Consider the following 17,942-nt stretch of genomic DNA (forward strand, 5'->3'; position numbering starts at 1 on the left):
ACTCTTCCATGCTTGTCTCCTACACCAATATCACTCCCAATGTTTTCTAAGAGGCCCATATCTATCCACGAACTCTTTACTATTTCTGTCATCTATAACATCAATCTTGAAATGAAAGTTAGTCAGAATGGTGGTTTATTAATAAAGACATTTTGAGACAAAATTAATGAGCAAAAATAGTATGGAGGAAATGTTTTTATGTGGTGAATCCTAAGTAAACGTTGGAAACTTTAGTTATCTAGATATATCAGCTTTGGTAGTTATTTCATTCAAACTTTAAGTGTGAGTGAGATGTGGTTGAGACAGGAAGGGAGGAAAAGCATGAAGAAGATATTATTGTATTCTGTGGAAGGTCCTCTTTGATAAGTAGGTGGGTACAGGAGTTGCTGGCTAGCATTCTTGATGTACTGCAATGAGGAAAGGCATTTGCTGTTTCTGAATAATGAACTACATAAAATACTATATTGATAATCTCATCCCAACTCTAAAACACCTAGAGTTATTGGAAATTTGCCAGGAAAGAGAATATCCTTTTGGTTAGAGATCAAAGGCTAGAGACTTTAGATGTGCTTTCAAATAATCAATTAATTTCATACTATCAGAATAACTTATGTAAGGTCAGGAAAAACCTGTTAATCTGAAATTTTCCAGGTGATATCAAAAGGAGGAATTTCCTTTTAATCCAGACCATTCTTGACCATATCCAATTCACCTGACATCTAGTGAATTCTAAACACACCCATTTGTCTCCATCTCTACTTCTATTTTTCTAATCTTAGAAATCCTAATTATTTCTTCTGAGTGACTGCAATAGGATTTGAGATGCAGAGTTCCTTTGTTTACCACCATTCTTTATAGTTACCCACAGTCTATCATAAGAAGAATTCTGTTATCTGTGCAAAGCCTGTAGGGTCTCATCACTCCTAGCATCTATCCCAAAGTTCTCTTACGGACTCTGGAGAGCTTTGGTATAGGACTTAGTTACTAATTCTGCAGACAAATCTGTGACAGTTATCTGCCTGGCCAACTTCTCTCCAAGTGTAGGAAGTAATTGGGAAATAATCATAGGCTTCTACTTCAGGGACCACTGAGCCCTCTGCCAGCCATATTTAATTGTAAGTTATGTCTGTCTTATATTGGGCTTAGTTGTCAACTTTTATTTCCTATGCAATCTCAGTTTCTAAGGTCATATCCTGGAGGTCTTTAGGAAGGTATTTCTGATAGATGCTCTGGCATGGGTTCCGTAGTGCCCTCTACTCATCCCACTTTCAGAATGTCTCTGTGACTATTCCTTCACTCTGTATTTCCTTCACCCCTGTGCCCTCTTCCTTCATGCTGTTCCACTTGTAGTGCTCTCCAATATTTATCATATCTCTCTTGGTAGCCCGGTTTCTTTACAAATCCTTACAAGGCATTTAATACACATATAGGTGATTACAAACATGTTTTTCAAAGGTAAGTAGAAGATAAAAGATATAACCTTTTTCTTATTTCAACCATGCATGCTCTAAGCTTAGTACTAATCATTTTGTGAAGGCAGACTAATGTTAATGTGGTCATTACAAACAATCATAGCGGGTGACTGCTTGTATGTTCATTTTAATCATGATAATGATATTTCTATAGCTTCTTCTTTGTATTCATTCTTACAGGAAGTCAGGAATTCTAAATTAAAACAATGTCATGCCCATGTTTAGTTCATTTAACGATGAAGTCAGTAGACTGCGCTGACAAACATTCTTGTGGTACATGTGTAGCTATATGTCTTTTTCATCCAAACTGTACAGTCCCTTAAATACAGTAAGAAGGTATTTCATATCTGAAAGGTAAAATGTATTTAAAGTGTTACTATTTTCCTTATTGTTATTATTATTTTGTACTTGGAATTAAACACAGGTCCTCACACATGGTAGGCAAGTTGTCTGCCCTTAATATGTATTCCAAAGTAAATAGTTTCATATTATATATTAGTATAGCATAATACTGCTTATGTATAAATGTATTTACTGGTAATTAAGCCAAGAAAGGATGTTATCTTGCTAAGCTTGGCTGAGTTAGGTTTTTGTAGTTCCATACATATAAAATATATGTGTTGTTCGTGAAAATGGACTTTCTTAGCCTCTTTCTTTACTAGCTCCGTGACATTGGGTGAATGATTTGGCTTCTCGGGATGTTTCTTGAGCACTGATATGGGGAAAATGGACTCTCATTACCTCGAAGTTATGCATGGCATTGCTGATAATGCAGTGCCCAGAATACAAAACCTGGGCTTTGACTGTTAGCGATTTCCTGTTCTCCTGATGCGCTTGAATACAATAGCAATTTGTCTGAATGATCTCTGGCTTTTGGCTTCTCAATGAGCCAGTTATTGGCTCTTTCTTCAGATGCCAAACCTCATGAGGTTTACTGTGGCCATGTTTTCCCATGGGTCAGATGCTCCCCAGTCCCTTATACTCCGGCAATGCCGGCTTGACATTTGAAAGTTATAGGATTTACTTGGTGTCATGATGTCTCACAAAGAAGTTTTCCATAGAAGTACTCGGTCCAATTCCCAGGGTAAACTGTAGCAATCATAGCAATATAACAATTTGCCTTGACCTTTAAACTAGGAGTCAGTAAACTTGGATTTGATTTCTCTCTGCCTTGTAGCCTCCTTTTCTTAATCAAGGCTACTCTGTTAGTATTTCCAAAGTTTCATTTTCCTCTGCCTCTTTTTGGAGGAGGAGAGTAAGGCTTATAGAGAACTTTGAACTTGGAAAAGACAAATAAAACATATAAAGTCTTATTACATCTAGATAAATTCCCTATAAGAGTGAATCCATCCTTTATCAGGAGCCATTGGCCTAGCTGGTGTTGGTAAGTTAATGATTCTCTGATTAAGGTTTTATGATTCAATCTGTAACAGGGAGCAGGGTTCACAAGGGTCCCCTTCCCATTTCCTTATTTCATATTTCTTATTGCAAATTAATTATGCAATTTCATGAACCACTGCCCATTTTTTCATCCAGTTGGGGAAAAGTTCACGTGCCAACCATGTGAAGATATTCTTTATTGAATAATTCCATCCACTAGACCTTACTAGTAGAACAGAGTAATGGAATCCATTTCAAAGACATATTCACTCCTAATGTTATAAGGTGCCCAGAGGAATCAAGTTAGTCAGTGGCCTTAATGTCTCTAGAATCAATGCAAGGGCAGATATATACAAACTGACCATTTTCTCATAGGAAAGCTAAGTATTATTTCTAATTTATCACTTCCTTACCAAATTGTTTATCATCTAAGTAATAGTGCAAGAGACCACAAGATAAAATAAAATGACTTTATTTTATTGAATCTTGGTTCTGAAACATAACAAATACATATACACATGTTTTATGGATAACACACACACTACATTATACATACACACATACACATGGCTCAAATGTATAATTTCAAAAACACAGATCTACAGTGATGAGTTCATATAATACACACTTGAAATTATGCATATTTCGTCACTGTAGAATGATCCTCTCTTGAAGACACTGCAAATATGCCATCTTAGAGACACTAGTCATATTTGGCACTTGAGAGGAGATAAAGGAGAAGCTTACTGAGAACTTAGGTATCATATGCAATACAACCAGATTTTACAGTAACTGCTCATGCAGGAGCAAGAAGGAAGGGAGACAGGCAAAGATATCGGTGACTTTAAAAGGGCAAGAAGTGGAAATATATTGATTTCAAACAGATTGGCTACTGAGATTGTATTTAAGAGCTCACAGGATACCAGAAGCTATGCTATGCAATGGGATTCAGTAGGAAGGAAGTGTGACAGGCTTCTGAACTGTACTTGTACAATATAGTTGAGAAAGGGAAATCAAGAAAATATTTATAAACATCTAAGTCTGGAATATGATGTTGGGTGAAAATGCTTATTGTGGAAATACAGCTAAATTCCAAGGCTGCCGGTTCTAGGTGGAAGTATCCTCCAGTCTAAAAATAGCCTCATGAAGAGCAATGGTTAGTGTTAGACACTTTCCCACCTGTGGATTTACTGAGAGGCTGCCGAATTTAAAATCTCGTCCTATGGCCTATCAGTGGAGAAAGGGAGAAATGGCAGAGAGCATTGGTGTTGAGGAATGCAGAGTTCAAGTAGGAGGAGGCTTTTCATTTCTTTCCAGGAGAAGTTAGGAGCTCTAGTTCTCTACAATGTCAAGGTCATGTTAGTGTGACTTGCACATGTAGGAGAGACAGTACTTCCATTTCATTGGCACAGCTGTAAAGAGCAGTTGATGAGTTATTAATTATTTATTCAAACAAAATATTTATTGAAAACACACCATGTATTTCCTAGATATGTTCTAATAACTAAACTATTGTGATGAATAAAGCAAGGTGCAATGACCTCATATGTAAATTTTATTTTTTAATATTTGTTATATGGTACTATGCATATGTATCTATTTGTATGTGTTAATTGAGATGGACAATACGTACTCACATAATATGTCAATGATGAAGATCATTATAAAGAAAACAGAAGCATGATAGGGTACACTAATGGGTGCCACCCCTTAGTATAGGTGCGTTGGGGAGGCTTTTTCCACTTGTTGAACCTCAAGCATGGTTGAGCAGTATAGATATTGGAGTATTATCTTGGCTGATAGAGGGATCAGAGAGAGTGCAAGGCCAGAGGCATAGACATGCTTCATATGCAGAGGAGCCTTCAAAATTTCATTACACCTCTGGCAGGCCAGGAAGCCCTAGCAGTGAGAGGCTGGGAGGAAATGCTATCTACTACTGTGTAAACTGAAGGGAGGAGTAGGCCTGTCCTGGGACTATGCAAAGCCGGATGAGCTCTTTGTGGCTGGTTATAACACATACCCAGTTGTCCTATAACAGAGTTGGCATGGAAGTCATGCTACATGAAATATACGGTCAAGCAGAAGAATCCACTGATGCAGAAAAAGAGAGCAAAACCAGCACTCTTATTACTAAAGAAAGACCCCTGTACCCTCACCTCTCAGATATATCCTCCAGGAGAACTCTGACTTATAAGAAAGAGGAAGGAAATCAAATCAAGTTTTCTCCCTACCATCTACTCCATCTCTCTCTGGTGTGGGATTTCCTTGAGCTGTAGTTTCAGGTGGTTCTGAAGCATTCAATAGGGAACATGGGGACCAGATTTAGATCCTCAGGAAGAGCAATGAGCACTCTTAATTGCTGAGCCCTCCTCCCAGTCCCATTACATCATTTCCATCATGCATTGTACTGTGTTTTGCTTATGTATACTGTATCCTCTTTCCTTTCAAGGAGGATTAGTGTGGGTTATAGCACCCAAATGGCTGAAAATCTATGTGTTGCCTAAGATACCATTTACAGAATGCAAAACAAGGGTTATGGACGAGGATGGAAACAGTGGAAGGCAAGAAGAAAGATTGTTGATTAGTTGTAGTAGATGGGTCCAACACGTGTTGCAAAACGGATGAAGGATAATCAATAGACATTCTGGAAATATTGCTAAGGAAATCTTTCTTTCTATGGGATATCAGAAAAGCCTTCCTGATAAATTAAAACTTGGTCTCAGACTAAATGATAGAATGGACATTGTCAAACAAATGGGAGAAAAACGTATTCCCAGAGGAACTGTATCAGGTGCTAAGATAGAAAGGCAAATGCATTTGGGTAGGGTCTTCAGATATGTCCATATCTGCTCCCAAGTTCTCATGATGGCCTGGAAATTAAAATGCCTTAATTTAAAACATATTTAGTGTTAGGCTAGCAAGATGGCTCACCTGTTAAAGGTGCTTGTTGCCAAGAATGATGACCTGAGGTCCATGCACAGAACTCACATACTAGAAGGAGGGAATGTACTGTCTCAGTGTATCCTCTAGTGATCATACCATCAGAACACCAGCTCATGGAACTTTCTTCAAAATCAGCCATGTATTGAGACACAAAACAAGTCTCCCTGAATTCTATCTGACCAGAATCGGATAAAACTGGATGTAAGCAGCAATAGAAACTGCAGAAGGCACACAGATTTATGAAAACCAAAGAGCACACCACTGAATGAGAATTAAATCAATGAAAAAAATTAAATCACTATAATTGAATGTAAATGAATACAAAGTTTATCAAAACAATGGGGCCAATAAAGACAATTCTAAGGAAATTTCATAGCACTAAGAGATTAACCCACAAAATTTGAGAAATCTCAAGGTAATATTCTAATGATCCACATAAAGGCCTTGGAAAATCAAAACTCAACACTCCAAATCAGTAGATGGAAAGATATAACCAAATTCAGGGCTGAAATAAATAAAATATACACAACAAGAAAAAGAAAGGAAAACAAATACAGAGAAACAATGACATGAATTGTTGCTTATTTTTTTTAAAGTAGCAATGCTGATAAACTTTCAACCAAATTAAGGTCCCAAAAAAACCAGAGAAAAATTAATAAAATTTGAGATGAAAAGGAAGACATTAAAATAGACAATGAGAAAATTCAGAGTATCATAAAGACATGCTTTAAAACCCATATTCCACTACATTGGAACATCTAAAATAAAAGAAGTAACACCACCAAGTTAAACAAAGGTAATTCCATAATATAGGCAGACTCGTGCCAACCAATAGGAGCAGTAATAAAAAAAAATCTTTCTGCTAAAGTTAGCCAAGGCCAGATGGATTCATCAATGAATTCTACCAGACCTTTCTGAAAGAACTAGCACCAATATTCCTTAAATTATGTTTCAAAATAGGAAAATAAGGGAAACTTCCAATTTTTATGAAAGCAACATTATTATAATACTTATACCAAATAAAGACCCAACAATGAATTACAGGCCTATGTCTCTGAGACACATAGATGCAAATTTTCTCAACAAAATACTTACAAACTAAATTTAAGAACACATCAGAAAGATCAACCAACATGATCAAATCAGTTTTATATCACAGATGCAGCGATATTTCCACTTATGTAAATGAATAAATAATCTGCCACATAAATTGAAAGGCAGCAACATGATCATCTCATTAAAAGTAGAAAAGTTCTTTGACCAAAATTCAACATATTTTTATGATAAAAGTCCTTGAAATATAGGATACAAGGGGCATAACTTAACACAGCAAAACTAATATAGAACAAAGTCGTTGTTAACATAATACGAAATGGAGAAGAAAAAAAAATCAAAGCATTTCCACTAAAATCAAGAACAAGACATTGATGCCTATTCTCTCAATTCCTGTTCAATATACTAGTCATAAGCAGTAAGAAGGTGTTAAGCAATAAAATGAGTGACGGAAATGAAGGGGATACAAATAGACCATGAAAATGTTAAGTATCGCCATTTGTAGATGCTATAATTCTATATATTAAAGATCCTCAATACAGAATCAGCACATTTCGACAGCTGATAAACACTTTCAACAAAGTCGTGGGATATGAAATTAACACAAAATAAATAGCTTTCCTGTATCCCATCAACAATTGTACTAAACAATAAACAATGGAAACAATACCTCCAAGACAAGCCAGTAAGTTTTCTAACCATGAAACTAAAAGCCTGCCAAGCTTCAAGTTTAAATCACTAAAAAAGAAGCTGAAGAAAACATCAGAAGATAAAATTTCCTTCTCCACCATTTATCGAATTATTAGTGGGAATGATCATTCTATCAAGGCAATCTGTAGATTCAGTATAGCCCACATGCAAATACCAATGCAATTCTTTACAGATTTTTTTTTGTGAAATTGAATCACATATGAAGAAACAAGATGCCCAGAATAACAAAAATAATCTTGAACAATAAAAGAATTGCTGAATATATCACCATCACTGATTTTAAGTTATTGTAGAGTTATAGTGTTAAAACAGCATGGTACTAGTGTAAAACCTAAGATTTTTGTCAGTAAAGTCAAATTGATGGTTCACGTATAAGCATTCATTCCCAATGATTGCCAAACAGATAAAAACCTTAGAGGAAAAAGGATAACATCAACAAATATTGTTTATCAAATTGAATAGAAACTTGTAAAATAATGAAACTAAATATTTATATCTCATGCTAAACAAAATTCAACTCCAAATTGGTCAAGGGAACTCAACGTAAAACTGAATACCCTAAATCTTTTATAGGAGAAATTAGGCCATATGCATAAGAAAGGGCTCCTGACTTCTGGTCGCATGGATATTAAAGCCAATAATTTATAAATGAGACCTCATAATACTAAAAAGCTCCTGTCTGACAAAGGACACCATCACCTAAGTGAGGAGGTAGCCTACAGAATGGGGAAAGATTTTTGCCAGTACTCTGACAGGAGATTAGTGTTTGTAATACACAAAAAGCAAAAAGAAAAACAAAATTAAGGATCAGGAAAACAAACAATTCTGTTAAAAATTGGGACATAAAACTGAGCAAAAAGAGGAAATATAAATGGTTGAGAAGTTCAACACCAAATGGTCAGCCCTGAAAACATAGATAAAAGTAACATTGTACAGACTGAGCAGGTTATACTTAGGTGTGTGTGTGTGTGTGTGTGTGTGTGTGTGTGTGTGTGTATAAAACAACAGTTAATGAAAACAGTGGCCACAAACTTGAAAGAAACTAAAGGGGGATTTCTTTGATGGTTTTGAGGGAACAGGAAGAAAGAGACATTAATTATATGATTCTCAAAAACAAGAAATATTCCTCAAAAAAAGAAAAAAATTAATGTTCACTACTCTTAGTCATCATGGCAGTTAAAACAACTTTGACATTGCATCTTACCTTTGGCAGAATGACTAATAGAAAAAAAAAGCACGAATTGCAACAAATACTGGCACGGATGTGAAGAAACACTTTTAAGCTATACCACTTCCTTGGCATATATCCCCAAAATAGGTAAAATAAAACAGAGAGCTATTTTATTACAGAAATATTTTTATTCGTAATCTTTGATGTTCTAGTCACAATCACCAATAAACTGAAATAGCCTAGATGTCCATCAACTGATGAAAAACCAATGAAAATGTGGCACATTTACACGGTGGAATATTATTCATCTCTAAAGAAAGATGAAGTTTGCAAGCAAATGGATGTAACTGGAAAACATCATATTAAGTGAGTTGATCCAGGCTCAGAAAGACAAATATCACATATTGTTTCTCATATGTGGATGCTTGTTTTGATCTTTAGATGTGTACGTTTAAGCTGTAATATCCACAGAAGTCACAAAAGTAATAAGGGACCATGGGAGTATTTCAAGGGAGATGGTATACAGTGTAGGTATGTTGAAAGAGAATAGGAAATAATAGAGCAAGAAGGATTGATTAAAATGGGAGATGGGAGATCAGATTGGAAGAGAGAGTGTGAGGGAGGATAACTAACATCAAATGCCTTTTTAAAAGCCAATATGGAGACAAGTTGTATAGAATATTCCACCTGCATCTATGAAATTGCCCAGTAACAGTGATACAACACCTTATCTAGCCATTATGGGCTACCCAACAGAAAGCTCAGTGCCAAGTATGGGTTGACTTCCCTAGAGATGTTGATCAATGGGTTTCTACAGAATCTCACACATTTCAGTCTACCACCTATGTTCTTGATGATCTCCAGAACTTGATGCTAGGACTCTATTGCTGAAGACACCACACACTTGAGTCATGGAACTTGGAGCAATTAGGCTAGTACTGACTAGTAGCTTCATCACTGCTAGTTAGCTCTCATAGTGATAGAAGGCGATATCCACACTGCCAAGGAAGAAAAGTAGTCACCAGTCTTACTGAGCTATGAACTCTGCGTGACTAGATCAATAACTGCTCTGGCAAGTTTCGTGGGAATAACCATACACTTGGATTGGATTCAAAGCCTGCTCTACATAAAGTAGTAATTCCTGGCACTCTGAAGAGGGCCAAGGACCTGTTATAAGATATATCATAAACTGTGGGGTGGACCTATTGTGAATGATCTACTAAATGGATTTAGAGTCACACTAACTCCCAGTGACTTATCATTGTACCTATAAAGTGGTGTATCTCTCATTCCTCGTCAGTCCAGTTTCTTTTTGTAATAGGTGGTGATTAGCATGGAGACCTGCAATTGGTCACCATGCAGAGGACAAATTCCCAAATATTCAAGGGACATCAGAGAAGAGGGGGGTGAAAAGATTTTCAGAACCGTAGGCAGTGGAAAACAACAGAAAAGCAACTTTCCAGGCTCAACAGGGGAGTTGCACATGTAAATTCACAGAGGTTGTGATGGTGTGCTGAAGACCTGAATAACAAGGTCTTCATCAAGCCAGACAAAATTGCCAGCACAATAGAATAGATTCTATTGACACTGCAATCTATGCTTCTCCTTTGCAGCACCTAACATTGTAATTATTAGGATAATGTCTTCCTTCCTCTTTAACTTAAAGCCCCATAAACAAAGAAACCAAGTTATATTGTTTGTTTCATTCCCAGAGTTTTTGACATAGGTTGGGGTTAGTGGGTACTCAGTAATTTACTACACTTTACATCCACTGGGTAAACTTTCGATGAAAAACAATATATTGTGGGGTAATTAATTTCAACCACCAGAAGAAATATTATAGTAGAAAGAGCAGGCGGCCAACAAAACCATCAGAAATGAACCCTGAGGCACTCAGAACTAGGTCTCTAAGCATGTGGAAGTTCGTTATGCAATCATTGAGAGTCTTTCTATGTCCTTCCTTATTTTACCTAGACTTCAAGCTAGTTCTGATTACTATCTCATCCAGAAGGCAAAACACAGCCACATACCACTTAAATATTCAAGTGATGGACAAATGAACATTTATATTGAATTTAATAAGTATAACGCTAATTAATATTTATTTTGAGTAAAGAGGCCTGAGATTTTCAGAAAGTTCTTGGCAATGATGTCATAACAAGAGCTGAGCAATTGGAGCTGATATGTACATAGCAGTAGGGACCTGGGGAGATGGTTGCATGGGTAAGTGTGTTATATGCAGGTGTGAAGGCTTGAGTTCAGATCACCAGAAGACCTGTAAAGCTCTATGTCGTAGTACATGTCTGTAATCCAGCTTTCCTATATTGAGATGGGAAACAGGAAAAGGAGAATGCTTGAAAACTCGTGAGCCATCTAGCTTGCTGTATGCAACCATGAACAAGGGACACTGTCTCAAAGAAAGTGAGAGAGGATTGACACCTGACACCGTACTCTGCTCTCCAAAATATACACAGCAGTCTGCAGGCATCTGCACTTAAACACAAATGTGCACCCACACAAACACATATACATATATACATATATATCATACACACATATTATGCACAGACACGTATATAAAATATATAAAATATTAGCAAAGGCCACATTCTCTTATGTGAAACACAGAACTGCTCTTCACACAAGGTTGGTTATGAAGAAAAAAGAATGGAGACAAATTCCTCAAGAAGTTCTGTGAAAAACATGTGTACCTTATATGTGGACAAGGTCATGCAAAGAACGTGACACTGGAAATTGAAGCATTTTTGTCTGAATCACCATCTATTAAAGATAAACTCTAATTTCAGGGCTAGATTTGTTTGGAGAATTCAGATTTTGCCCAATTTTAAAAGGGTGAGCTATCTAGTTTGTCGTGCATAGATTGTCCCCTTAAAACTTTTAAAGAGATGTTTGGATTTATAAAATGCTAGAATTGGCAGTGATTGGGCAAAGGAGTCTCTGATTTGAAAGCAAGCTCTACCTTAGGGCCAGCGTGGCTTATTGGGTTGATGATGCATCACCTGCGGAATGCAGTTAATGTCAATGAGAACTTGGCCCTGTAGTTTCACTCTGTGTAGTAAATGTAAGCCTTCCTCCCCCATTCAGTGACAGCTACTAATGAGAGTTCACTTCCTAAGATCATTACTGGAAATAAGTTCCCTTGTAAAAATTAATCTATTGGTGCAACATAATACAAAAATTTAATTATTCATTCATCGTATTTATTACCCTGTATGTAGGGCTTTTAAAGTATCTAACTGTCCTGATTTCAGAACGCATGCCTTTATGAACAGCAAGAAAGAAATAATACTTTAATATGCCTTTTCTCTGACATCTAAAAAGCCCTCTTTTAAAAATTACGAAACAAAATACGTTTTTTTTTTCATTTGGAGCATAAATTAAGATGCAATTTTGCACAGTTTTTATTCTAGTTAATTCAGAAACATGAAGAGTGTTTGTGGGTACAAAATACTTCTTGATGTGCCCCCCCAAATGCTTCGTGATATGTCCATTTTCTGCTGTTTGCTTTGTTTCCGTTGAATTTTTAACTGACATTGGTCTTTACATGAGGCCATGTATGAAGTTTTTATTTTAGAGAGAAAACATCTACCCCTGTAAGGCTAACGCTTCTAAGAATTTAGTCAAGTTTTATTTAATCACACAAATATTTGTCAAACCCATATTGTCCATACCACTGGGCCTCCTGAATTCTGAAGTCAAATAGCCATCCCCTAAGTGTTTGTCCAGGCCAGAAATGGGGCAAAATGACCAGAGATTAGCTTGATGAAAATGGAACACTTGGGTCCTCACATCAGTATATCATGTCCCAAGACAAGCATGATAAAATTATTTATGCATCTTGTATAAGGAAGAGATTAGATGACTCTGACATTAATGACAATTATCTTTCAGCATGATAGTATTCAGTTTTGTCGGAGGGTTTAACATTTTGTATTTTCCTTTTTCTTTTCTGTTTTGTTTTCTGCAAGAATTTAAGTCATAGTAGTTACATCATCCACTTCTCTTTCTTTTTCCTGAGTTTTCTGTTTGAGGTTAATCCTTATTACTGTGGAGGATAGGATATCACCTGAGTGACTCTCCCTTCTGCTGTGTGTTAACAGGGCCCCTGCTGTTTGCAGAGTGCAGTTCAGTCAGCTGGTTCTCTTGTCCAGATCAAAACATAAACAATATGTGACCCTTTGTACTTGTCCAAGGTGGCTCTCACTAGTTTCAAGAATGTGTTTAGACACTTTAGAAAGTGTACTATCATGGCTGAACAGGTGGCTGAGGCATTAAAAGCCCTGGCTGGTCATTCTGAGGACAAATGATCTGTTCCTAGCACCCACTTTGGGGAACACACTATTTATGATCATTTTGTCAGAACCTTTGACATTGTTCATCTGTAAAACATTTTTTTTAATACTTCTCAAACATGAAACATTCACGAAAGCATGCTTTATTTATTTTAGTCAATTGGGGTCTCATTTTAAATAGAACAGTAGTTGAGGGTGGGGCCCCATAGAATCAGCAGGACCAAGGAGAGTAGCCTCTGGAACATGATAGGAGCAGTGCTTGCCCATGAGTCTAATTTAATGTTTATTGCTATAAAATTATAAGCATCCATTAATGTATTTTCCCACTTATAGAAAGAAAATTGACAGAATAATCAAGTCATAGAAAGAGAGAGGTGAAGAAGGAAAGAGAATTGGAAAGAAAATGTATTGCGAGAATCTCTAAGGACAATGAAGGACAATTTACTATTAAGCTATAATCAGATCTTCCTGTTAGCTATTCAATTTCTCATAATGCTTCGGTTATAACATCCCACTTACAAATGAAGAGAATACCCAGGATCAGTACCTTGACCTCCACAGAAGTCTCAGAACAGTGTTAAAAAGAAGCCCATGAACTAAGAGCAAAGGATCAAGCAGACATTCAATACGAGTCACCCAGATGAGTGGTTCCAAGAAGCCTTTCAAGAATGACAATCAGTTCAAACCTGTTCTTGTGGGGATAAACTTTGAAAGGTCAAAGTCTCTCCTAGGTACAGGTCAAGCAAGGAAAATGAAATAAAATTAATGGCCAAAGGAAAAACAAAGGTTCATGCTTACATCCAAGTGTGGATTTGACAAGGTCAAAGCAGACGGAGTTAGCAAAGAATATGTTTTAGATCCCAGGATACCTTATCATAGACTCGCTGGCTCTTTTGAAAATGATGGATTCTTTCCTCTTGCAATTTGGATTATTTTAAAACCATAAAGCAATGTAATCAAATTCTCCAGTATTTCTTTTTCTTTGGAGGTTGAAAGAATCATTCTGTTCAACCAGGGAAATTGGCCAGTAATTTTAATTTCAAATTATTCCAGAGGACAATTCCAACAGAACATTCCATGCTTGGATATTATTAAGTTTGATAGAGTGATGATACTGTTGTGTATTTGAGCTCCTAAGCTCAACCCAAAATTTGGATTTAGGCATATACATTTTTCCTTTTGGGGAAGCTGAATTCAGGGATTCTAATAGTCATGCCTTCCCTAGGCAGTATCATATTACATTACTTGGCTAAGGTCTACCTTGTACTATTCTTTTGGAGTGGAAAAAAAAATCATCAACCCAGATACAGGCCAACATTCCTTTAGCCAGCTGTAGTACTCAGTGCTACATTATCCATAGTGCAATGTGGGGAGTAGCACTCTGCCTGTCTTAGCTCTTTCTGAGGACACTAATCCAACCATTCCTACTAATATGGAGGAGAGATATGTTAGGTCATAGCCCTGGGGCATTCATTGCCTTTGAGAAAGGGGTTCGGTATTAAGTAATCTGGCTGGCCACAGTTTCATTCTAAAACATCTACAGAATAGAAACATTCAAGCCAGAATAAAAAAGTAAATACATACTGGAACCAGGAAGTGCTCTGACAATGGGTCAAAGGTTGGAATTTCTTGACATAAATATTACACAAATGAGCAGGAACACTACATAATATAGGTTACCAAGTGAACCCAGGTCATTAGTCACAGGTCGGCTAAGTGGGACTTCAATTCTATTAAAAGCCATGGTGCTTGTGTTGGAGAAGTTTTCTTTTTGTCCTCCTTACTTCTAAAGTATTAATAAGCAAATGCAATGTCAACTTTGTGACACACTATTCAAAATGATCTGCAAAACAACCTGTATCAGACTTTGAGTTAATGCTTGCATCATAGGCAAGCCCTTTCTGGTAATCCCTAGATTTGGAGAAAATAAAATATTAGTTCCAGATGTGTCTTTGTGAAGCTGAAAAGTTAGTAAGCCAAAATGACAACTTCTAAGCCTCCCAGGCTTGCTATGTCTTCTAGTAGATGGTCCCAACAGGTGGACTGGTTGAAAGGAATGCTGCTAAACTCCCTTTTCCTCCCATTTGCTTCCCAACTCCTCTTTACCCCCTACCTAGTAAACCAACCTTCAAGCACTGAAAACAAAACAGAATGATTTAATGGCTCCTGTTCTGTTTCATTATTTATACCCTTCTCATGTACCATACTAACCAAGGGATGCTCTTTGATGATTATATCTCCAAAGAACATTACTGTGATCACGGGATGTGCTGGGGAACCATAGATAATTAATCAGTCAAACTGAGAGATATGGATAAAAATAACTTTCATATTTTGCAAAAGTAAATTTAATGCATAAATCCTGCTAGGAACTTATTAAACAAATAGACTCCTAAACCCATAGCTAAGCAGTTCACTATACTAAAGCTGATTGCACACCTATGCCTTCAATCTGAAAAAAATACATGAGTGTCTAATTTGTGTCTACACTAGTTACACATTTTATCTTAATTCCAAGAGCACTTGGATTTGAGAAAGAGTTTTTCCAGGCATAGTAATTTTTGTTATCCTACCAAATATATTAAGAAATAAACTACCAATTTATTTGAGATAGCTTTTCACTTGTACTATAACAAAACATTTCCAATTCTATCTGCAACGTGGAAGTGAGAAAAATTCTATATTCCTATGTCCACAAACCCATGGAAATCACTACAACTGTTCTTCCCCCACGTCATTACAGGTTAATGGTGATAAAGAAAAATTTGCATGATGTTAAGAACATTATTGTAGCATGGATTCTAAAGGAGCCAGTGACCTTTGTCTTCTACAGCAGTACACCATGGAGAATTCTGGGAGCTTAATGGAGAGGAAAAAGGAAGAGAGAATTGAATGGCCTTTTGTTTCTGGGGGTGAAAAAAAGAAAGAAAGAAAAGGAGAACCAACAAAGACTTGTTTCCCTTTCCCTTTGTTAAATGAAAGCTCTTCCGAGCTGATTGAGCTCCTCCATGCTACTGTTTGAGTTCTGTGGCATGGTGTTCCGCGTGGCTTTGCTTTGACGACACCAAAGGAAGCTGCTACTTTTGAAGGCTAAAACTACTTTGCAGTGCAGAGGGGACCTATGGAAAGATTTCTGATCCTTGGAAGAGAACACCACACTCTCTTCTCTACTGAAACTTGCTTTAAGGAAACAAATTTGGATACTAGTTTACCAATTTGCTTTGGAGCAGTCAGGGCAAGGATATTTGGGAATAGATGATTCGAAACTAGAATTTTTAAAAAAACACACCTGTTTTCTGAGTGTGCAGGCTTAATTGCCTTGTGTCAAGTCTTCTCTCAAGTAATCTATATCTAAAATTATATAGATAGGTATGAATAGAGAACTAGAGAGATATAGATGAAGAGATAGATAGATGATAGGTTGATCAATAGTAGATAGATGATAGACAGATAGATAGATAGATAGATAGATAGATAGATAGATAGATAGATAGATGATAGATAACTATTGCAATTCCTATGTCTGTCCATTCCTTAAGTCAACAAAGAAGCATGAATCCCTTATCTCATTATCTATCTCTCCAAACTCAATGCTCCCAGAAACACGGGTCCTATTACATTGCTCTTGTAATGGAAGGCACATTGCAACCATTAGTCTATTTATTGCTATGCCTAATAGAAGACAAATGGAAAAATGGTTATAGATTTTTTTGGTACTTCTTTTTGGAAGATTAGCAGAGCTAATCAGACTGCCACTGATAAATTTTCATAAGATTATTCTAATCATGTAAGAACATTTTAAAATCCTAAAAAAGATAGTCAAATAATCGTACTCATTGGGTATGTGTACAGGGATGTATTTGGCTTTCAAGAATGTTGCTCAGATTTCTTAAGACCTTCCTTGGCATTGATCCTAAAGCATGATAGTTTTGACACTGTAATAGTTTAAACATTAGACTTCATTCTCTCTGTATATGGAAGCCAGCGTTTCAAGTTACTTCAATGGACTCAGGCTGCAAGGAGCACATCATACATGCTTGGTAGTACTGACGTCAATGGAGAAGACTATAGGTGGAACAGTTAGCAACTGAGGAAATGATAATATAGCTTTCCATGTACAGTGAGAGACTGGTTTAGTCACTGGGGCAGTCTGATTTGCAACAGTTCCAATGTTGAAGCTTATGGCTGATCCCAACATACACGTATGTCTTCTCACTGAATTTCAATTTCATGTGCTAAGCTAGTCACTTTCCTTCCCTGGAGGAAATATTGCTAAATAAAATAGGAAATTTCTGCATAAAATGTGTCATGTGCTTTATGTCATATTAATGTAGCTTCATGTTTTACTTTTTTCTTTGGACAAACTATTTCAAGTAATATAACTGCAGGATATATTAAATAACACATATCAATTAGCAAAACATATATTTAACAAGAACTAAAAACAACTAATGGCATTCTAAAGAGTAGGTTTTTTTTTTAGCAGAGAAGAATTCATAAAGAGTAAGAGGTCAACATCTGGAAGGAAGAAACTGCTTTGTTTCTCTGGGATGCCCAGATGCAATTGGCATGTGTATTCTAGGGCTCTGTTCAAGGGCTGTAGAATGTATTTAAGGAACAGAACAGAGGTTCAGACGTGAAGAGCTCTGTCTTTGCTTTGGCCAAACGCTGCTCAAACTGAACCTTTTGTATTAATCTGAAATATTCAGAGAAAGCCCTGTGATATCACCTTCCCACTAAAGAGAACTAACTATGTTTCTGAGTGGTTGGGGGTTCTGGAGAGACATATGCCCATCACAGAAACACATGTAGCAAGCCCTCTGGGATTCTCCTTTATCCTACATGCTAATGAAGATGAAAGTGTAAGAAAGTGCAGGCATCAGTTGAACTGATAATTAA

General features: G+C 36.7%; 1 long non-coding RNA gene across 1 annotated transcript in view; it reads right to left on the bottom strand.

Moving 5' to 3' along the window:
* LOC142856917 (uncharacterized) overlaps positions 1-17,942 on the bottom strand; it is a 387,814-nt gene that overhangs the window by 298,916 nt on the left and 70,956 nt on the right. The window lies entirely within an intron of this gene.

Source organism: Microtus pennsylvanicus, chromosome 9 (genome assembly GCF_037038515.1).
Source record: "Microtus pennsylvanicus isolate mMicPen1 chromosome 9, mMicPen1.hap1, whole genome shotgun sequence".
Taxonomy (NCBI): Eukaryota; Metazoa; Chordata; class Mammalia; order Rodentia; family Cricetidae; genus Microtus; species Microtus pennsylvanicus.